The sequence below is a fragment of the Python bivittatus genome, unplaced genomic scaffold (genome assembly GCF_059951505.1).
Source record: "Python bivittatus isolate LINGU-HERP-01145 unplaced genomic scaffold, Pbiv_v1 ctg000060_np1212, whole genome shotgun sequence".
Classification (NCBI taxonomy): Eukaryota; Metazoa; Chordata; class Lepidosauria; order Squamata; family Pythonidae; genus Python; species Python bivittatus.
Window position 1 is genome coordinate 8,209,014 of NW_028277044.1, and position 23,420 is coordinate 8,232,433.

Below are 23,420 nucleotides of genomic sequence, written 5' to 3' on the forward strand. Positions count from 1 at the left end.
CCCATTGGCTTATTACTAGATAAATGGGCACAGGACTATGCTCCATCATTTTAAATCACATAGTGCTGTGCAAATGGGTTATACAACTGGCTTTCAAAAATAAATTCAGAGGAGGAAAGTTAACATAGTAATCACTGGTGCATTAAATTGCAATATACAGTAAATCAGCTCTTTAATTTCAAGGTGATTACAAGGGAAATTGAGATCTCTAGGGAAAGCGGGTTGGTAGACAGTTCTGGATTTGGCTGTTAAAAAAAATCTGATTACCCTGTCAGAGAAGTTTCATCCTGTAAAAAGGGAAAAATAAAACAGATGGAAGTGGATGGGAGAACTGATGGTGATTAGATCCCCCCCCCCTTTCTTGGAACTGAGAGATGTCTGAAAAAGCTGTTGTTAACATTTTGGATTACTCTATGACACCATAATATATTATGCTGTTGTCTACAGGACTCCCATTGGCCTACTAATTATCTAAGTGGTCTTCAGACTAAAACAGATTGGAGCATATTTATAAAAAAAATAATAAACTGTCTGGCTTTTTGATGACAAACACAAGATGCTTATTAAGAGGAGCCTCATACATGTTGTTGAATGTATTATTGACCTACTTTCTAGACAGAAAAAGAGCCTAGTGTATTTTATATTTTGTCATATTTTTAAATGCTATACATATATTTCCATTGTTGTTTCCCTATTATCAAATCCTGTTGATCTTTATGCTATTATACTCCGATGCCCATCAGTCCTCATCATTAGATTAAGTGATTAGGGCTAATGTGGGTTACACCTCAACAATATCTGAAAGAAAGCATGAACAAACCCTAGTAAGAGTTCATTGCTGAACCTATTAGTAGTAGTGACAGAGATGAAAAGGCGTTTTTCGTCCTCTATCATTGCATCTCTCAGTGTTATCCAGTTTTTCTGAGCACTTACGGGCCTTTGGGAATCTGGCCCAGCATAGTACAAATTAACTTGTTTGCAAGACACTTTGAAAGAAAATCAGTTACTTTTTCTTTTTATTCATGTTGTCCAGATGGCAATCTTGTGTTAACATTTTAAAACATGTCACCAGACATGAGGGGAGTGGAGATAATAGCAAACTTTATTTCAATGGTTTACTAGCATAAAATAAGCAAGGCAGATTTTTCTTTCTAAATATTAGAAGATGAAGAGAGTAAAGTGTATGGAAGAAGGAGGAAACTGAATGTGGAAGGACTGAATGAAGGAGGAAGGGTAGAGATGACAAAGATTTGTTGAGAAGGAAAGGAATCTGGAGGGATGAGGAAATGGGAGATGAGAAGTGATAAGAGGCAAATGTAGATGTAGGGGAATGAATGTGTAACATTAGAAACAATAGAGTTGTGTGGGGGAAGGATAGGAATGTAGAGGAAAGAGGAAAGAGTAGGAAGAGACATTAAGAGCAAGCTGGGATAGCTGGAGATGAACCAGGAGTAGCTGAAGTATTGATTACACTGGTTCCCCAAAAGAAGCCCTGTTTGGAGTCACTGTGTATGGTGTTGGCTGGAAAGTGATGAGAGGGCACAGAGGCGAGGTGACCTCTGGTACTGTCATTGCCGAGGGATGAGATGGTCACTGCTGCTGCTGCTGTTCAGTAATCCCATTGCTACTACTGTGGGTGCATGGACATGAGAGTACTTCTTCTGCACAAAAGGTTCTAGGTGCTGCCCTGCTGGATGTTAGTGGGCCCACTGTGTTCCCTGCCAAGAGCTGCTGCCTCAACCACTCTTGCTGTTATTATCACCATGGTGGTGAATAGCTCGGTAAGTGTCCTTTCTGAGGATTAAGAGGAGCTGTGTTGGTGCTTTTTCTCTCCATGCGACCCTCTGCCAACAGGATAAGCATAGCTTTCAAACCTTTCCTCTCTGGGGATAATCAGGGTGGTTGTGGAGATCTCCCACTAGAATGAAAGTAAGACCTGAGGGTGAAGATAATGTGCTTTGTAGAATTCAATCACCTGCTTGCTTGACATTTGCCCCCATGGTTTTTACATCTAGTAGAAAGGGAGTGGCTCAGCTACTTCTAGAGTTTAACTTTTTTCTTACAAGGAGTGGCCCCAACCTCATTAAAAGAAAGTGCAAGGAGACCATTCCTGGAAAAAAATAATAAAACCCAGAAGATTTCAATTATTATAGACTTGTAGCCAGCATCCATTCACTGGTAAACTGCTTGAGTAGGTGGTAGCTGATCAAATTCAAACACTTTTGGATGAAACAGATTTTCTGAAACCATTTTAATTAGAGGTTAAGTTCCATTTTGGCTCTGAAACTGCCTTGATGGAATGTTCTTTGAAGGGAGAATACAACCATATTAATTCTTCTGAACATTTATGTGGTTTTTGATACCAACAACCATAGCATCCCTTTTCCGCACATCCACCAGATGCACCCACCCTCACCCACAAATCCCCAGAAGATTTATTGAAGCATCCTACAAGGGTCTCACCACTGTCATTGTTGCAAGATTTAGTATTTCCTATGATCCAGTGAAAGAGGTTGAGACTGAATAAAAATTGCCCAAAACCATTGGATGCAATGATGACTTCTTGAGTGGAGTGCATATCACAATGGTCTTTAAGTAGTAAGGTCCACCCTTTCATTCAAGGATGAATTCATCACCACATGGAGGCCTTAACCAACCAAGAGAAGCATAAATCTAAAACACAAGTTAACTGTCCTAAGGACCCTGCTCACTTCTTCAGATCAAATACTTCCTAGTTAACAGGAGATCGTGTCTTAGTCAACTTAAAGGGACCTGCCCAGACAGAATCTGAGATTGGATTCAAGTGACTTTATCCATCAGAGGCCTAGAGTATTCTTCATAGCAACAAAGAACATCTTCATAGATGTTCTTATGGCTCTTCCCTCCCCTGCAGGGAATACAGTAGGTCACTTTAAACAGTCCACTGGATAGCTATGTGAAGATATGGTAAGAGTGGAAACATAGTCACTTTTGCCACTCTTATCACCACAATGTAAGCCACAAAGTAATCAAAGAGGTACTGATTACTGATTACTGATGACAAAGTACTGATGATAATTCCTTCACCTTCAGATCATGTCACAACCACTCTCAGACAAAAGTCATCTGTAATGTATGACCTTGTTATGTGTTAGGCGTTTGTTATAGTGGCCATGAACTTCTGGGCTACTCCAGATTCTAGATCACATGAGGGCTAGTGACATGGAGACTTCACTACCATTTGGCAATGGAGTCAAGCAGTTCAGGCAGGGATATCACTGTGCAGCAGGGAGGCTGGTATAGCAGCAACAAACCCAACTACTCCCTAGAGCCCAACTTCAACCACTGGTCTCACAACTGGTTATCTGCTCTGAAGTGCTTCTGAAAGTTGTTAAGGCTTCCTGGATAACAACTCCTACCCTGGGTTTGCAGCTGGTGTCACATTTGAAACCAAGGTGGGCACATTTCCAGGAGGGAAACATCACCCTGTGGACCCACACAGGTTTCGATTATGAATCCTGGGTGGGCCATCTTGCTCACAATAAGATCATTATAAGGGCAGCCTTGTTACAAACCAACCTGGCATTCAGCAGCAAAAGCCAGAGGCCAGGGCTACTAAGGACCTGGTAAACTGGCATCAAGGCTGCATATTGGAGGAATCTGGGGGAATACAAGGGGAATCTGGTTTCATAGATTGCCTCTGTCTTCCCTGTCAGCACCCTGGCCCTATATTCCTCCCATATGACCCTCTGGCCTTCACCACTCAAGTATAACTGCCTGCTTTCTTTCCACTTTCCACCTTCCACCCCCACCCCCACCTCCACCTCTACCTCCCCTTAGGCATGCACATCTCCTGCCATGCTTCTCCCAGGTCCTGGGTATCATCTAACATAACTACCCAAACATCCACAACCTAACCACAAGTCCACAGTATTCTCCAAGCTGCTTCTCCCTTGCACCGCATGCTGCAGCTGCAGGACATGCTTGTCTTTTGCAGGCCACCCAATCACACTCTTCCCTACACATTTCTTACATCCCAGTCGCAGCAGGGCTAGCATCTGAAACAATGCCGTTCTACATGCCTAATCACCAATTCCCAACACAGAACAAACCTAAGATCTTAACACTTCAGCAGGCAGTACAATATGCAGTCACAAGGCAGTCTTAGCAGCTGGTAGATGGAAACTTGACCTCCAGGATGATCTAAACAGGTGGTTCTCTGGCTGCCAATGCAGAAGTTCTGTGCACAGGCAGCCTCAGGGCTCAGGTAAGTCTGACTCTTGCACCTCCACTTGACTCTACTCCCATGCCCTGACTCCTCACTGCAGTGCCTCAAACTCGAATTTTTCCTCCCCACAATTCCTCCCAGCCTGACAAACTCCTCAAAATGGCAGACCTCTAGCCAGATCTCCTCCTCAGTGACACAACTGTAAGAGCATCAATCCTAGACAGGCCTCCTAATTGAGGGTCCAACTCCTTGCAGCTGGAAGGTCATCAGCACATTCCCAATGCTGCTCCATGGTATGGATCTTGAAAAACTAAGCAGGGTCAGACCTAGTTAGTAATTGGATGGAGGAGTAGCAGAAATCCAAGCTGGAGGCTAGAGTGGGAAGTTGAAAATAGACCCTAGAAAAGGCAATGACAAACCACTGACATACTGTTGCCAAGAAATCTACACAGATGTGCTCATGAAGTTACTGAAAGTTTGACTCAAGGGAGATTTTAGTTGTGTTTTTACTGTTATAGGAGAAAGTATCGCTGGAACCTATGGGAGCCTCAGTCACTATTTGTCTATTCCTCTGTCTTCTACTTACATCCCTTTGAGATGAGAAGAAAGTTCCAGATTTCAATCTAGAATAAACTTTGATAGCTAAGTTATAAATCCCATAGGAAAAAAAGGAGTATATAATGGAAACGCTGAGTACAATATCATAAATAAAGGGCTGCCTCAGTAAAATGTGAAGGATTCCAAGTTCATCAAAGGTTTAATGCTTCCATAAGACTAACATCAAATGCTCCAGATTAGTGTTAAATTCTTCTATAGAAATTAACTTATGATGCATAAGTTAGTAATTGTTTGTTTTGCTGAAGGATGAAAGCATTCCCCCTAAAAATGGGTGGATACTGCAGATTCTAGAGACATACTTCCTTCCAGAAGGATGTTTACTGCACTTTTAGTTCAGTCAACCCCTATTTCTTCACTGCAAGTATTTTCTGTTGTAAAATAAATGGAATTTATAAATCCACTCTGCTACAGCTATGTCAACAAAACATTTAACAGCGCAAGATTTGATTTTGCAAATAGCTACACTTTACATTTTTATTTATGATTGCTTTTAAAAAGTATGCTTGGATTGGCCATTATTCTGCTCCCCTTGCCATAACTTTAAATTATAACTTTGCAGTGCAAGTCTGCTTCTTCCATTTTCTTCAGCCTAGCAATCCTCATCAACCCCTCATTTCTATATGTTAGGTTAAGGAAGTTTTATCTGAGGCCCCAGGAAGGGACGCAGCAACCGTCATTCTGCTAAGCCTTCACTGCTGTTTCCAGAACCATTACAAAAGCTGATACCAAATTCAATTTTTGTGAAACAACTAAATGCATGGAGTAATCACATGCAATTATTTGATTAATTACATTTAATTCCAACTTACATTAAAGAGAAATTTAAGCAAGCTAGATATACTTATTTACTTGTTATTTTGTTGGTATTATTTCAATTTATATACTGCTATACGTTATTATAATTTAATCATAGTAATAGGATTCGAAACAAAACCATCATTTATAATTCAATCACCCAGGTGTGTCTCCCTTTGGGATAGCATGATCTTCATGTTTTTCCCAAATGCCTTCATGAAAAACCATATTTTCTTGGCTCTTTGAAAATATAGTAAGGTAGGGATGGCCTGGATATCAAGGAGTAAGCTGTTCCAAAGGAGTGGGCCATCACTGAGAAGGCTCATGCCCAGGATCCCTGAGATGACATCCCCTTAGTGGTGGGATCTTCAGCAACCCATTTCTCCCAGATCTTATTGGGTGAGCAGACAGATTCATCTTGGTCTTAAAAGTATCCAGTTGCTGAGTCATACATGGTTTTAAAGCTATCTTCATTACTAACCTGCCTGAACCAATGCAAAGCTGAGAAAAAGTTTTTATGACAACCAGTGTGGTATAATGGTAAAGGTGTTGGACTAGTGGTGAGACCCAGGTTCTAGTCCACTCTCAGTCACAGAAACTCATTCGGTGACTTTCTGGGTCAACCACTCTCTTTCAGCCCAATACATCTCATAGGACTTTGTTGTGAGGAGGAGGGAGCACTATGTGCACTGCCTTCAAGGATATAAATTGAATAAATAAATGACATTAGTGATGGGAGCACAAAATATGGATTTGACACAGAGTTTTTATTTATTTATTTATTTATTTATTTATCTATCTATCTATCTATCTATCTATCTAACTAACTAACTAACTAACTTCTGGAGTGAAATGTGCATGGTGGGGAGTTCTCTAGTTACTCTCAGCCCAAGATAAGTGACTCCCTCCATCCAGGGAAAGTTAATTTTAGCAACATAGTTTAATTCAAATATTACCATGTGTCAAACCATTACTTTCTGTGCCACATCCTAAAAGTATCAAGTACAAATCAAACAATAAAGGAAAGGGGGGGGACCCTGTATTTATTGGAAACCAGTAAACTAAGTTAGATAACATTCCCTTAATGTTGCCTCCTCCTCTTCTTTCTTCTTGACAGAAGAATTTTAAAAATTATTATTTATTTTAAAAATTGGATTTATAAAATTTTGAAAGACTAAAAAATACATATTGCCTATAAATGTTATCAAGGGCTTTCTTTGCATATAACTAAATAATCGCAATAATTCATTTTAGTGTAATTAAAACTAACAGCACAAGGAATAATAAAATACCAAGGCCAGAACAAAGCACACAGGTATTTTGTCCCCTAAACCTCTAATTTTATACTAGTGTATCTGAATCTTACACCTTACCAGATTCCCTTAGTGAATATATTACTGTAATTCCTAAACCAGATATAGATAATATACTGTGCATATTGCCAGCCCAGTTCATTAATTAAGGTAGATGCTAAAATATTATCTGGCAGTCCTGATAACTAGAAATACTTACAGTTACCACTTCCTGATCCAGCAGGATTTATGTGTCACTGACAAGGAATTGACAATCTGAGATTATTAAATCCAGTATATTACCTTCCCACCATCCATTTCTCTTTCTTTTGCTCTCTCCTGTTCCATTTTTAAAGTAAATTTGAATTATTTACATTTAGGATATTCTTAGTTACATTCTAAATCAGGGCATATGTGGATTAAAAAAAAAAGAATACAAACTTTGTTCCATTGTTTAAATACAATGGAAGTCAATTCTACTCAAAATGATTGTAATTGTTTTCCCTTTTGACATATCTTCTTTCTGCTACATGGAATCAGTATTTAGCTTTATTAAAGAGCACTTATTAGAAATCCTAATGTGGCTTTAAAAAGAGAAAAGACAGGATATTTTCTAACAGTGCTCTTCTTTTACCCAACACCTCAGCATGTATCTCCAAAGACAGTCAAAAGCAAGAGGAAAAATAAAAGAATGGAAAAGCTAGCATTTCTGTTGTCATCTAATTAGAAGATCGACAGAATGGGGATTTTGTCTAACAATACTGAATGAGTTATCCACTGCTAACTTAATTGACAAGAAAAAATCTGAACAAACTATAGAGAAGTTCAAACGAACCAAAGGAGTGTTTTGGTTAAGGGTTTTGCAGTGGCTATTGGTTTTGCTCCTTGCCAAATTTGCCTTGATCATATGAACTCTGCTGGGTTAGGTCAACCTGACACTTTTCAAAAAAGCTTGAGAAGACGATGGACTTCCATGACATCGGTGTCCCATAAATAAGTGATGTTCTCCAGTGTAAATTTGTTTCTTGGCAGGCTATCCCACCATCGGACAAGAAAAGCCTTTCATTTGGAACTCTAGAGAGGAAGAAAGCCTTTCTATGTGGATTTACTGGAGAGCAAAACATTAAGTGGAAGAGGAAAACCATATGTGTCAGTTCTCCTTAAATATAAAGATGATATCACCAAAAGGATGTGGATGTGAGCACCCCAGACACTTTAGTGGCACGTAGGATTTTATTCTTGAACTCTGTCTCTCTTTCCTCCTCCAATAGTTTGTTCAGTTAGAGATGTGCGTACATATATTTGTGCAATGAGTAGTCCTCATGAAAGCAGAGAAAAAATAAACAAAAAATTAGGAACGTCCATATTTAATCAAATCCAAAGCTATGTTGATGACTTTACAGAATTCACTAGGAAGATACAGAAAAGCGAAAGAAGAACCCTGTGGTTGAAAGATATGCTTTAAAGATACGTAAGATCCAATTACTGTATTTTGGCACATATAATACAAAACAAGACTAGGTTACGAAATAACATCACTTTAATATCTTAAGTAGAAATAAAGCTCATGGTGATCTGCCTTGCCATATCTCAACATTTTTCTTCCTCTGAAAAAGGCTTCTATTTTTCAGAGTGCATGAGAAAAAATTTTGCATTTCTTTTGGTTGTGTGTTAGATGTTATTTTATTGTTGGAGGTGAAAGCAGACACTATTAATGAAGCTGCAATTCTCTGTTACATATCTTTCCATCATTTTGAAATCTTCTTGGTTGCCCACATTTCCAATCTCAAAAATTCCAGATGTCCTTCATGATGTCTTTTCTTGGAACTTAACAGAACCCTGTAAAGCTAAAGAAGCTGTAGACTGGGAGAGATTACTATGCAATGAAAGACAGGGCATTCACATACACCCCAAATTATCTTTTTATTTAAATTCATGCTTTTCCATTTTTTAATCCAATGGATTTATAAATGGGCTAGAGCTACGAAGCAGACAACTCTAAAAATGTATTAATATTCTTATAAAATTAATGTATTCATAAACATAAAATAAAATCAGTTACAATATTGTAATAAAACTGCAACTAAAACATTAAGAGTGTAATATCTCATTTTTCGTTAGAAGTCTGAATAAAAATGTGCTTGTATTAAAAACAACTATAATGACAATAACATTATTTTTGCTTTAAAAGAATGTACAACAAACCCTGTTCCTAAGTCACTAAGGATAGGAAGGATAGTAAAGTTCCCTAGTAGCAATGAACTTTGGTAAAGAAGATAAGAATCAGTACATGCACTTGAGAGTCAGTTTAGTTTAGTGCAGTAGTTAAAGCAAGGGTTCTTCAGCTTTGGTCTATGGACCATCAATAGTCCATAAGGACATACCACAGACTCCTCCCATTCACTGCTGGTCAGATGGTTCATAAGAATGGATCAGTGGCTGAAAACTGGTTCATTGAACCATGTAAGTAACAAAATGAATACTAAAATTCAGGAAATTGATAATAGCAAACTGATCTTGAGTATGAACCCATATATATTGTGCAAAGTGGGAATGTGTTGTACAAAGCCCATATGTGTTGTGCATGGCATGGGCCCAGGTTACCTGAGGAACTGTCTCATCCTGGTTACATCCCCGCATCCCACCCAGTCTGGCAGGAAGGGCATGTTACGGACCCCGTTGGCGAAAGTATTTCAACTGGTGGGGTTGAGGAGACCCTTCTCCACTGTTGCCCCTGCTTTGTGGAACATCTTGCCCCCTGAGGTGGCATTGGCCCCCACTCTCATGGCTTTCCAGAAGAGCAGGAAGACCTGGCTGTGCCACTTAGCATGGGGATCTAATGGGGGCTCACAGAACTGGGGGTGGTTGGTGGTTTGATGTCGCTTCCCTAGTCTTTTAAGCCTGTATTTATATATTTTTGTAAATATTTTTATTGTTTTTATTATTTTTTATGTGTAAGCTTCCTATAATCACTTGTATAGTGAGACGGGTGGTGTATAAATTTGACAGATAGATAGATAGATAGATAGATAGATAGATAGATAGATAGATAGATAGATAGATAGATAGATAGAATGTGATCTTACACAAGCAAACCAAAAAGAAAAAAAAAGTGTAGAGAATATGACAATGAGTATTGAAAAATGACATTTCATTGGGATGGAAATCCTGGGTTGTGTGGCATGCAGTTCATAAAATAATTTTAACTATAAACACATACTTAATTTTGAATTTAAATTTGGGGACAAATGTTGGTTTCAAAAGGCCTTTAAAAATGGAGAGGAGGAACATGCGTACAAAACTGCCACTGTAATTATTTTATTCCTAAAAATACACAAATTCCTATTGCCTTAAGGATAAAAATGTTGGGAGAAGGAGTGTGTTTAATTGGATGGCCCCATATTTTCCAAATGTTTAGTCAGTGTTCCATGACTGCAGAAAGTCTGAGAAACACTGGGTTAAAATGTTGGGCTGGGGAAACTCAGGGCAAGGTCACGATTCATCCAGAGGTCAGTTTGGGTCAGTCATATTTCTCATTCCAGCCTACCTCACAGGGTCTTTTTTGGGGAATAAAAGTGAGACTCATACACAACCCTTAAGTTCCTAAAGGAAAAGTAAGATATAAGTGGAACAATACAGGCTTTTTTTTTTCCCCTCAGTGTGGGAACCCCTGAAAGAACCCTTCTTGGAAGAAAAATAAGTGGAAAACTGTTTGAAGTGGGGAGGGGAGGAGAAATATACACACATGATGAACTTTACAATATCTCTAGTTTACAGGTACATGGAAAAAAACCTTCTTGACTCCAGACTATTTAAAAATAACTAAACATAAAATCTCCTTCATGTCAAACTCAGTGCTTGATGATTTCATGAATGTATCCATGTACTTTTCTTGGCAACATAGAATAAATTTACCACTGTCTTTTTCCAAGTAGTAGTAGGTAGCAGTAGTAATAGTACTTCTCCTCCTCCCTCCTTCCCTCCCTCCCTCCCTCCCTCCTTCCTTTTTCTTTCTCCTTCTCCTTCATCGGCTCTACAGCCCTGATTAATTCGGTCCAGCCCTGTATTAATGACAATGCAATGATTTGTTCCTCGGTTCATTCCCCCATCATTTTTGTTACTGCTGAAATGATGAAATTTAGAGAAGTAACCCAGAGTGGGTTGGGTTGGCCATAGATTCCACTCAGTTCTGATATGACAAGTATCACTTATTTAATTTTTTCCTTCTAAGTTGCACACAATTTCATTTGGTGGACCTTAGGGTTCTAGTAACTGCTTGCTTGTTCTCCTAATTATTAAGGGAAGAGATGATACGACAATGCTCTAAAAAGTTTAATCCTGGTTTCTTTGTTCTGAAGTGGCAGCAAACATTTCAACTCTACCCTCCAATATACCAAATATCATTGATTCTACATCATATTGGTTCTTACAGGTACAGTATGAATTTACTACACATGTGTTTATGATTTCAATTATGTCTTTTGGAAATTTCCTTAGTACTTTTGTATTTATAGCAGCTGCAAAGATAACATCTAAAAAACCTCTGCATTGAAGATCACAAGAAGGATGTTTCAGTACCATCTTTTTATTTTTAAATCAGTCACATCGTAAGAAAGGTAGCAACATAAATATCAGCTTTGTCAGGGAAGGCAAAAACAGAATAAAGTGAACTAGAACAGACTCCAAAAGTAGTCCATGGCATCACGAATAAATGTATTTGGAAATAAGCAGTGATTCGGTCCTTAGTTAGATTATTCAAAATCCATCTCTTAAATCACTGAAAGGGGCAGCTTAACCATGTGAAGACTGCAGGCTTGGTCTGAGAATATACTGGCTGAGAGCCATCCTTGGACTTTTTTCTAGTCAAAGGCCATATTCATTCATTCTAAAATGAATTCCATAAAATAAAATAAAAATATTACCACTAAAAAAATGTCCTACCAATATGAACTAGTATATCACATTTAATGAGTTAGTCTGGAAACAGGGAGATCTGGGTTCAGTCCGATCACTGAAGTGATGAGATAACTTTCGGCTGGTCTTTGGGTCTTTCCCGCTATTGAACTGAAAGGTTCTCCATGCATCCTTGGATTGGGAAAAGCAATACCAGGATGAAATTCTCTGACTCCACTGCCAACCCTTTACAGCCTCTGTTAGATTGGGTAATTACAGCCACCTCACTTCCCTGCAAGGTAATGGGTGACAAGGCCTAGCAGATTTTATACAACTTGAGGCTGTCTTTGGATGGTATCAGAAAAAGAGCAGAATTCTGTTCTGTTCTGTTCTGTTCTGCTTGTTCCATTCCATTCCACTATATCTTGTTTAACATTCCACTTCCATTCATCATCAAGATTCACTGCTATACATATTTTTCAATGACTTTCCAAATAAAAAAGTAATTCATACTGAAAGGCCTTCCTTTAATAAAGATGGACAGTTCAAGTAGTCTAGTCTAAATGATTTGGCATTCTCCAGATACTTGATATTTTTTACTAGATTCTAGCAGAATCTGAAGATGTTCGAAATATAGCCTTTCCTGGTTTGATGAAAGACCTGAAAAATTATTTATCTAAAATATTATTATATTGTATTTCCAAGAATGAAATATAGCCCTTATAAGATTATTTGCCTTATTATGTCCTCAGAGTAAGCTTAGGTAATCAGGGGGGAAAATCAGTGGGAAACGTCTAAATCAGGGCAGGGGGCGGGGAATGTCTCTGGCCCAGCTATCAGAAATCTGGAGCAACAGTGCCATGAAGTATCTAAGAAAAGGAAGTAGTTCTGCTAGTATTAACATTGTGGCAATGAATGAATGCCATTATTCTGACACTCCACTTTTAGGGACTGTGTGATGTAGATACATTTAACTAATATTAATAAAATTTAAAAGTTATATACATTTATTAGAGCAATCAAACAACCATCCAAATATAGCATAATTCTACCACTGCATTAAAATGCATTATCAGGGGGAAAAAAAAAGTTAACGCATTTACCCAGCCTATGTTACAAATTTAGGCACAGATCAATAGGATTTGACAACATTTATTTGGAAGGAAGTTGCCTTCTACTGAGTTTAATCATTAGCTCATCGAACCTAGAACTGACACCCTTAACACTTTGCTGAATCTTCTTTTTTTGCCTTTCATATAGGATGGGAGCAAACTGAAAATATAAGTGAGAGAGATAGGAAGAGAGAATTTCTTCAAGAATTTGCAGTGGAAGGGGCCACAAAATGTCCTACTTGTCTTTTTTAAGTAGATGGTAGCTAAGTGAATCTCTCTCTTTTACTCTAAAAGTGGAACAGACTGTATTTCTACACCTTTAAATCAGCAGCAAATCCTGCAATGATTTGATCATACATTCATACAAGATCATCATGGTCTTGGTTACAAGACCACCCTTGAAAATGCCAGTGGAAGAAAACTGGGTATTAAGATCTAGTCTCCATACACAATCCTCCAGTGTTGCAGGAAATAAAGCCAATATGTGAAGAGCTGATATTCACAGAAAATGTTCTTTCTCTGCACAATATTTTGGATAATCCATGCAATGTTGTATGTAGGAAATAAAGTGGTAAGAACAGAAGTTCTGCTGCTGTGAATACAAGTAATTTTTTGTATAAAAGAGATACAGAAACTCTAGGCCACCTCATGCACTTAATAAGGTAACCACAACCTTTCTCGCATCCCACCTTTGCAAATGTTTAAAGATATTGTTCTACTTACTAGTAATGAGATAGGGGAAAAAACACTTTCACAACATACAAAATAGGGCAGAATTTACCAAGGAACTCCCAGGAGTTCACTAGCCCTAGTCGGAGAGGTTGACATTAGAATTTTCTGTATATCAAAGCAAATAACAGACCTGTAACCACAGCACCCATGTTCAACACTACATCATCAAAACCATGTTAAAGGTCCTGTAATAACACCGATACTTCTTCACTAGTCCTTTTCTCTGGCACTGTTCATCTAAATTTCTTTCACCGGGGAATCAAGATGATGTCTCACCCCTTATTGACTTGTATTTTTTTTTCCTTTTATTTCTGCAAATGTGATTTACAGAATCTTGGAGGGAGGTAAAGACTCCCTGAAGTCCAGCTTGTCTTCTGGTAACTTGCCTTGGCAACAATACAGTAGTGCTTTGTCAAGTGGGGTATTTTTTAACTAGTCAGTCTGGGATCCCCAGTGCTTTCCTGTCCAAGTACTAATCAGTCCTGATCCTGCTCAGCCGTTTTTTATGATCACCCAAGGTTAGTTCGATGCCCCCACCGATTGCAATTGTTGTGGAAAGACAAAACTTTATTAGAGCTGAACTAGATTATCCCTTGGCCATTTTCCAGCTTCAGATATGGCCTCTGAAAAGATAAAAAATCTCTTAAAGTCACTGATCTATCTTACTGTATTCCACAAAGTTCACTCCCAAATAAGTATGTATAGCAAGACTAGGCAATCTGGTGCCTTCCAAATGCTTTGGACTTCAACTCCCATTGGCTCCAGCCAGCATGATCAATGGTAGGCGATTGGGGGAGTTCTGATTCAAAATATATGAAGAGCACCAGTTAGTCTACCCCTGGAGTATAGGACTTCAGCCTCATTGTGACACAAAGAAATATCCGTAAATTTGCATTGCACTAGATAGAACATCATTTGTGATTCTAACGCATTTATGCAATGTAGAGCAGATTTTCCAGCAATGGCACTGATCTGTGGAACTAGTAAGGGGTTTGTCCAATTTTATCTTCACAACTGCCTCATTTTAGGCATTCCCCTAGGAAATAAAGATATCTGTTTTATTAGATAGTTTTGTTTTTTTTAAGTGTAAATAGTCACAGTGACACTGAATTTTATTTTCTACACTAGCTGCTTTTCAAATCTGGTTTCCATGTTGCATCTTTCCTTCACTCTTTTAGTGTGACCATGTTTCAGCTGATCTTTTAATTACCAAACAAACTTTCAGGAATACTCACACAAAAAAGCACAAAGCCAAACCAAAACTCTATGCATCAGTGTTTTGCCCATATAGCCTTAAGACTGTTTTGCATGGACAAAACATATACACATAATATTTCTCAATATTTATTTACATACCCAATAGTGTGCTGGTGAAGTATAGCTGCTTGAATTCAGGATTTCACCTAGGCAGACTCAGCTTCAGATTCTTCATCAATCAGCCAGTTCACTGGATCTTCATGAGTCATTTTCACATCCAAACCTAATTTATAAGCATGTTGTGATAATAAAATACAGGAGATGGATCTGTTGCTTTGATAATATTGGTAGAATGAAAAGATAAACGTAATTAGGTAAAAATTAAAAAAACAACAACATTATTTACTGTATAGTGGCCCGTGTAGATTGGCCGTAATTTGTCTTGATGAGGTGTTTCATCAATTTTGACCAAGGTGGAGTCAATCAGCCTCAACAAGGAGCTTTGCTTCTATGCATGTGCTTGACATGCACAGAGTCATGTTCTGTGAGATGGGCAGATATATAAATATGATAAATAAATAAATAAATGTCCCTGGTATCCAGTGAAGCATTTTTTCACAGCTCTTCAGTGTGCTGTATACATGCCAGGCACTGCTTCATAGTATTGTCTTCAGTGTGTGCTTCAGCCTGAGCGTTTCCACCAATATTCTGCCCCCATTTTATTCTCATATCAACCTTGTGAAATAAAGGAGGCTGAGAGATAACCATGTCATCAGTGAGATTCCTTCATTGACAGGGTATTTGGACTGGTTCATTCCATGCCTAGTGCACCACTTTAACTACAATCCTACATTGGTTTCTATTCATTCAGTAAGGGTGTAAGAAGAGTAAAAGGAGAGATTATTTTAAACAAACCAAGTAACTAATTTCAGTTGAGTTAATTTAAATGCAGGAACCTCTGAATGAGTTATGGTGGAACTTTGGCCTTGTTCTTGTGTGAACAAGCTATGTGCCAGCCTGCATCTCTTTCACATGGTGTTGGCTATTTCTGATTTCCTATATTTGTTACGTTACCCCTTAAAACTCCACTGTTACTACTGATGCCCTTGCCAAAATATTCCAGATTGTACCAATACCCCAGTGAATTGTTAAGTGACTACATGTCATTTGACAAATTTGCACCCTTTCATTATAGGTATTGGCATAATGTACAGATCCTGAGTTGCTTTCTTCATGGGAATTTCTTGGAAGTTTGCATAATCAAGGATTACTTCAGCAGCAAGAAACCCAGCATTTAGTCTCTTCAACTATTTTGCCACCTTCAAACAAGGGTGAAGAAAGGAAAAGAGAGATACTGGAAATGAATCAGTAGATGATCTGATAGAGGAGACAAGAGAGTTTCTATTTTGCAGATCCATAGCATGTCTTCTGCAATGGATTAGGCTGTCTCCACTTAAGCAAAGAGGTTGCCAACCTTTGAGGTTGAGAACTAGTGAAGCCTGTTAGGCAGGCTTTAAAAGCTGGGAGGAAGGGAAGTGGAGAACTTTCACTCACTTAAATAATCTGTTATGTTCTTCCAGCATTTAAATTAAGACAGAAGCTAAAGTAATCTGAAACTGAGAGATAAAAAATAAAATCCCAAACTCCATGGGGTAAGAAGCTAGAAATGCAAATAATATGAAACAGTAATAATGAGGAGGGTGAGTATCATGAAGCTCAGTGGAAATGCTACTTAAATGCAAGAACTATACAATTAAGACATGATAAGGAAAGCTTCTGGAATTCTTTCCAGCTCCTTTACCAACATGGACTGTAGGAAATGTCTCTATTTTCTTCTGAGGAACAAAGTAATGTGTTCCATGTGGGTGTGGGTTTCTGCTCTTCCCTCATACTGCATAATAAATATAATATAATATAATATAATATAATATAATATAATATAATATAATATAATATAATATAGTTTTAAATATAACTTTAAAAAAGAAAGATAAAAACTAATAAAACTAATATAAGTAAGGAAGAAAAAAGAAAAAGGAAGAAAACAAAGAGAAAGCTAAAAGTGCAAAACGGGGGGAGGGAGTAGAAGAAAAATAGAAAAGAGAGAAAAAATGGTACAAAGAAGTGGCTTCCGATATTCTTCACAGCAGTTATAAGTACAATTGTATTTTAACTTCTCTCCCTACAGTTACATCATGATTCTCTTCTTTCTATAATCTATCCTGTCTACTCATCAAAGCCATAAATCACAAGTTCATTTTTTTTTTCATTTTTATGCAAAAAGTCCATAAGGGGTTCCAGTCACCAATAACCCTCATGCTGCATCCATGTGCATTTGTGTTTGTGTGTGTCCTAGGAACCACAGAGTGAGCTACAGACATTCCACTCCGGGTCATGTGAAGAGGACGGAGGGGCTTACAATGGAGCCATCTCAAACATTCCAAGATGCTGCCCATCTTCTTCTCCCACAGAGATGCATTCGAATATTATTTTTCCCCTGGGACTTTTTCCCCCTTGAAACCCTTTGGTTGGATCCACTCTATTTTTTAACTTCATCTTCCTTTTGCTGGCTTCTCCGTCCATGGAAAATGTGATCCTATCTCACTCAGTTGCCTGTTGACTAACAGATATTTAGCGTTTTCTACAATTTCTATACAATTTTATTGGGTTGGAAAGATAAAAACCAGATCAAAGTAAGCACCCCAAATTTAAAAGATAAAAAACACTTAATGTTTTAGGACAATTAGCAGCACGTGAGATGGCAGTTTTGTTTGAAATTCCACAGCAAATTAGTTTAAATGAATACCTATTCTGTTGTCTCCCCTCAGTCTAGGAGACAACACAAATGCCTTATTTATTTATTTATTTATTTATTTATTTATTTATTTATTTATTTATTTAGCTAAAGCTTTGCATAAGAATTGTGGCCTCTAAAGAGAGGTTTTGGATAATATCCTTTACAGAACAATCCTATTTGTGTTCCATATTGTTTTATTTGATTTACTCATAAGTAACAATGGCTGCAAAACTATATCTCTATGCCTGAGAATAGGTCCACTGTGCACAGTGACTTTCACCACTGTGTAGACATCAAAAGGACTGAAGTGTATATAAGCTACTTCTCAGCATCAAAGTGCTTTGTGGCCTGATGGCTGAGGGAATTAGGACAACAGTTCAAAAGGAATGCTTAGGAACACCAATAATATTAATGTGAATTTACCCAAAAGTCCACCAATCAATAATACTTAGTTGATTAGCTTTCTATTCAACTGATTTAATTTAATCAATGATGTTGGTTTCCCAAAACGTTTCCAAATAGCACTCGCTAATGTAGATGGCCCTTTTCCAGGTCAGCTTCACAAAACTTCTAAGAGGTAGACTAGACTACAGAAAGTGATGAAATAAAGTCAGTCAGTGATCACCATGGGTGAGCTGAGCTTTGAATCCCAAACTTTTTAGTCCAGATTTAATGCTCTGTCCATCTCTCTGTCCCGGAACTTTCTAATAATGGTATATACTGCTGGACTTCACGGCAGAGTTCATTTTGAACTACAGGAATAAGCACTACAATCATTTATAAGCAGACACTATTACTCACTGGTGGAAGGAAGAGCTACTTTTAATCCTTTTTATGCACACTCTTTACAAAAACATGAAACACCAACCAAACTCAGAACACAAATGTCCTGCCGTAATATTTTGTCCCACCTCTCAAAATTCAGCTTCCGTCAGGGCAGCTATCAACTAATTGAAAGCTAGATATTTAATTCCATTTTACAAATGCTAGTTTCATTTTAGAAGCGCTTAATTAAAAAAAATCAATCATACACTTCATCAAAAGTGCAATGTCTATATAGCAGCAATGCAATAATGCTGCAATCACATAGTTTTAGCAATCTTAGGTAGTTAATCACATGAATTTTTATTGAATCAAAAACTGCACTGGAATAACAGTAGTTCTGGGAAAAAAGGTAATAACAATTCTATGTCCAGCTAGATGTCAGCACCTAACCAACCTTGGCTAATACTGAAAGCTAAGCAAGAGTAAATCTGGTTAGTTAATACTTGGGTGGGAGAGCACCAGAATTCCCAAAACTGTAGTGAACAAATTGAGCAAGGTCATTTGCACATTGTTGCCAGGAAACTACATGGATATATGTGCATTATGTCAAGTAAGCCCAAGTTGAAAGAAAGTTTATCTTTTGTATATGACAATCCAATGCAGATTATTATTATTCTTTATGAAGCTAGAACCACTTTCTCCCTTGTCTTGCTTCACCTTCAAACCAGGAGCCTGCTACTTAAGTAATAAACCAGGAAAAGAAGTCAGAAATTTGGCCAAGGGGAGATGGCCTCTTCTGGGACACTGCTTGCTGTCTACTTTCTGTAAGTGCTTATGTTAAAAATAATGAATAATTTTTAAAATCCCAAAAAGTTGGGAGTCCTTCTAAAATTTGAAATTTACAATTTAAAACCTGTGGTTTTCTTAATAAATTAATGTAATAAATGACTCATCAAATACAAATACAAGCCAACAGAAGGTTTCATAAGACATCCAAACATGTGTAGCAATGGTTGAAACAGACAACCATAGTCTCTAGTTAACAGAATCAAAATTAATGAATTTCCCATACACAGGCAACTCAAAGGATGCAGAGAGGAGTTTCCAGATGTTTACTGTGTATCTTTACTAACAACTGTATACTGGCAGGGAGATGAGTGAAAGGTACCCACCAGGCATTTTCACTCATCCCTTTGATCAAAGAGACATAATGGGAGACAATCCTTCTAATTGCTTTCAGGAGTTTCAGGCTGAGTGTGTTATGTGGGTTTTAGCTGTCTATCAAAGGAGAACACTTGGAAGTGAATTTTTAGAGTAAGAAGGAAGGAAATTATTCAGAAAGTCTTATCACCTTTTTATGGTTTCGTGTTAAAGAATCCAGCTGCAGAGAAAATGCTAGTTGTTGGGGGTTTGAGGCTCTGGCCTGTGGTTCTTTTCAAGCCGGTTGGTTGAAAAAGCAGTTGTGCTTATTTTTAAAATGATCCTTTGCTTTTCTTGCTATCAGCTGGGCAAATCTATAGGATATAATGTTCATTTTAAGCTGGGGCCTCCTTCACTTCACACTTCAGACTCCAGCAACTATCTTCTCCCATCCTCCAGGCTTTCCTTAGCCAAAAAAAAAAATTCCAAACAAATGAAAAGAAAAACCCCTACATGGAGGATTCAGGGTGCATGGCTGAAACTGCTGGATGCCATGTGGGAAGAGCTTAGTTTAAAACAAAGAGGCTGCTTTGCTGCAGTGTGTGCACTTCAGCTGCAAACCACTGGTATGGATGACCTGGGAAGGGACAGGAGCTTTATACAAATCCTGTAAATTTTGTCCCTTTTCTTCTTAAATGGACTATCTATCTATGTATCTGCTATCCAACCCCCCTTCAAAACCTTGAAGCCAGTTGCAATAAACATGATTTATTTGACTGATCATATTTATATAGCCTCCATCTCACAAAAAACAGTTAAAAACCCCATAAATACATATAAAACAATAATTAAAACTATAAAAAAAATGCACAACAGGAAAATATGTTGTTAACCATAGTAACGGAGCCATCACAAAATCTCCCTGGTGCCCTGGGATGCCCAGGCCTGATCATATAGCCAGGTCTTGAGGGGCACGTAGAATGTTAAGAGGGATGGGGCTAATCTCACTCCCAGGGAGAGAAGATTCTACAAGGTGGGCGCCACGGCAGAGAAGGCCCACCTCCTGGGACCCACCAAATGGAATTCCCTGGCAGACGGGATCTGCAGCATGCCTTCTCTGGTAGACCTGATGGGATAGGCAGATGTAATCAGGGAGAGGCAGTCCTGGCCCCATGCCATGAAGGACTTTAAAGGTCAAAAACAGCACCTTGAACTGGACCTAGAAGCAAACTGGGAACCAATGCAGCTAGTGGAGCAGGGGTGTAACATGTGCCTAGGGGCACACATAACTGCCCGCACTGCTGCATTTTGTACCAGCTGAAGTTTCTGGATACTATTCAAGTATTACAGAAATCCAAACAGGAAGTGACCTGGGCATGAGTGTCAGTGAGCAGAGTCCCCCAATCCAGGAATGGCACAACTGGTGCACAACTCAAAGCTGTACAAAGGCCAACCTAGCCACAACTGCCACCTGCTCTTCAAGCAGGAGTTGTAAGTCCAGGAGGACCCCCAGATTGTGCATTAATTTAATCTTTAATTATTAAAAAGAATTTATCTACTGATTCTTATTACAGAAAAACTTAGAGTGATTTAATCTGGTCACAAAACCATTAATTCATTATCATTAAAACAGAAAAAAGGTAGCTAAAATTCATCACAAGAAAAAAACAGTATAGCATAAAATAAACAAAACAAAAAACAAAACAAAACAAAATAAAATAAAATAAGATGAAGAAGTAGGGGTCAGGTGTTGGATAGGACCAGCAGCATCCCCAGGAGAGGAGTCAAAAAAGCAAGACAATCAATACTGTGAATGCCACCTCGCCTTCTTTCAACTGTTGGAAAAGAGTAGGGAGACCCAGATTTAAGTACCCTTATTGCTGTGAAAGTTTACTGTGTGGCTTTAGGCCAATCACTCTCTGTCAGCACAATACCTCACAAGGCTGTTGCAGGAATAAAAAGAATAAACAGCTGATATGATCCACCCACCTTGAGCTCCTAGAAAAGAGAAGAGACAGGATATATAACTAATAAATAATAAAAACTCATGCAGAAATTTGCTGGGGCAGTGTGTGTGTGTGTGTGTGTGTATGTACGTGTGTATGTATATGTGTGTGTGTATATCACATAGGAAGGAAGGAAGGAAGGAAGGAAGGAAGGAAGGAAGGAAGGAAGGAAGGAAGGAAGGAAGGAAAGAAGGAAGGAGTTAAAACAATATCACAATCATGTCAGCACTGGGATCAGCCACACTGTAGATTGGATCATACCACAGCACAGATGACACATTGGAGAAGGCCCTTCTCTATATCATCACCAAGAAGCAATGTGAAAACATAGTGGAGGAGTTTCAAATGAGGAGATTCTAGGGCATGATTTGGTAACATGGGAAATTAGCTCCTTCTCAGTTAGCATGTAAATTTCAGTATGAAAATCAGACCTGTAAAATGCAAACTGGGAAAGGATCCACTTGTTACACCCTGTTTCCTACAACTCCCTGCATCCTATTGCTTCACCATCTGCTGTGGGGCAAAATTAAAATCCTGTTTGCTTCAGTAGGGCAGGCAAAAGAGGAGATGAGATGGAGATACAAATGAAATCTTGGCCTCTATCCTCTCTTGTTAGTAATCTTTTTGAAAGCTCACTTGTAATCTCCAGATTACTCCTGTAGAGATTGAGTCTCCTCCTCCTTTCCCTTCTTTTCTTCATTGTGTGTGAAGGACTGAGGGAGCAGACAGTGAGGGATACTTCAATAGGTTTGGGGGCTGGTGGACTTATATGGAATTTAAGGAACAGATTATTGATCTTCTCACAGTATAATATGGCTGCCATGAGAAGGAGTTTAACAGTTCATAAAATTGGCTGCTTTCAATGGCATGGCCATTTACAAAATGCTCATTTCCTACCAGAGAAATTGATGACATTGCTTTCTATCACCTCAGCTTTTCTTTTTCTTCTTTCTTTCAGAGCAGTTTCTGCATTTTCAAACAAAGCAAAAGGTTCTAGCCATCTCTCTATTTTCATTTTCTAAAAATTTCTGTATAGTTCACATGGAGTCCAGAAATTTAGGTACAGTACATAAACAAGATCCTTTGCTTTGTAGCACATTAATACCCTGCTAAGAGAATTTCCACTCAGCCACTTCAATTTTAAAGATACAAGATGTGACCCAAACTGCTCCTTTAGGTTTACCCAAGAGCTTACCTGATTCAAATGGGCTGAAGTTTGGTTTGCTTTTTTCATAAGCAGTCTGTCATACACGACAAATTTAAAGCCACCTGAGTTCATGGATTTATTGTTGTTGTTGTTTAAAAATCTTTAGGTTCTAGATATAGGCTGGACCTCTTGGCTGATGCCTGGTAACACTAGGGGTAACTAGAAGTCAGGTAACATTCTAAAAGTAATCTTCTGTAGCTGACAATAAACTTCCTGTGATATTTATTTTGGTTCTCATAAAGTCAGCTCCAAGAGTCTCTTTTGTGTTAACAGTGGATGGACTGGACATACCACTTTTAACTGTTTGGTTAGCTATTTTATATCTGTGGGGTTATTTTCATAATGTACTTCAGATAGTAGTTCTATGAATTCTTGTGAACTAGGAAATGAGTTATACATACAGTACTATGGAAAGGTCCTTTTTGGACTTTCTGAATTCTTGTATATTTTCACCACTGAATGTTATCAGAAATTGACCAGCAGCAAGATGGATGGACTCAATTACACTGGCAGTGGGTGCACCACAGGAAAATTTGAAAGTCCAGGTTGGGAACAGATAATCTTGGATAAATTGTATCTATGTAGTCATTAAGAGTTGACATTGATTTGATGGCACATAATCAAACCAGTCAACCTTAAAGGAAATCAACCCTGACTGC

General features: G+C 38.3%; 1 long non-coding RNA gene across 1 annotated transcript; it reads right to left on the reverse strand.

Annotated features, from left to right (window-relative positions):
- Nucleotides 1-14,478: 14,478 nt before the first annotated feature.
- LOC148216429 (uncharacterized) lies at nt 14,479-21,541 on the reverse strand. Its single transcript, XR_015795429.1, has 3 exons — nt 21,483-21,541; nt 15,006-15,129; nt 14,479-14,685 (listed from the first exon to the last, which is right to left on the reverse strand). It is a non-coding gene; the product is annotated as an uncharacterized LOC148216429 (long non-coding RNA).
- Between the last annotated feature and the right edge of the window lie 1,879 nt (nt 21,542-23,420).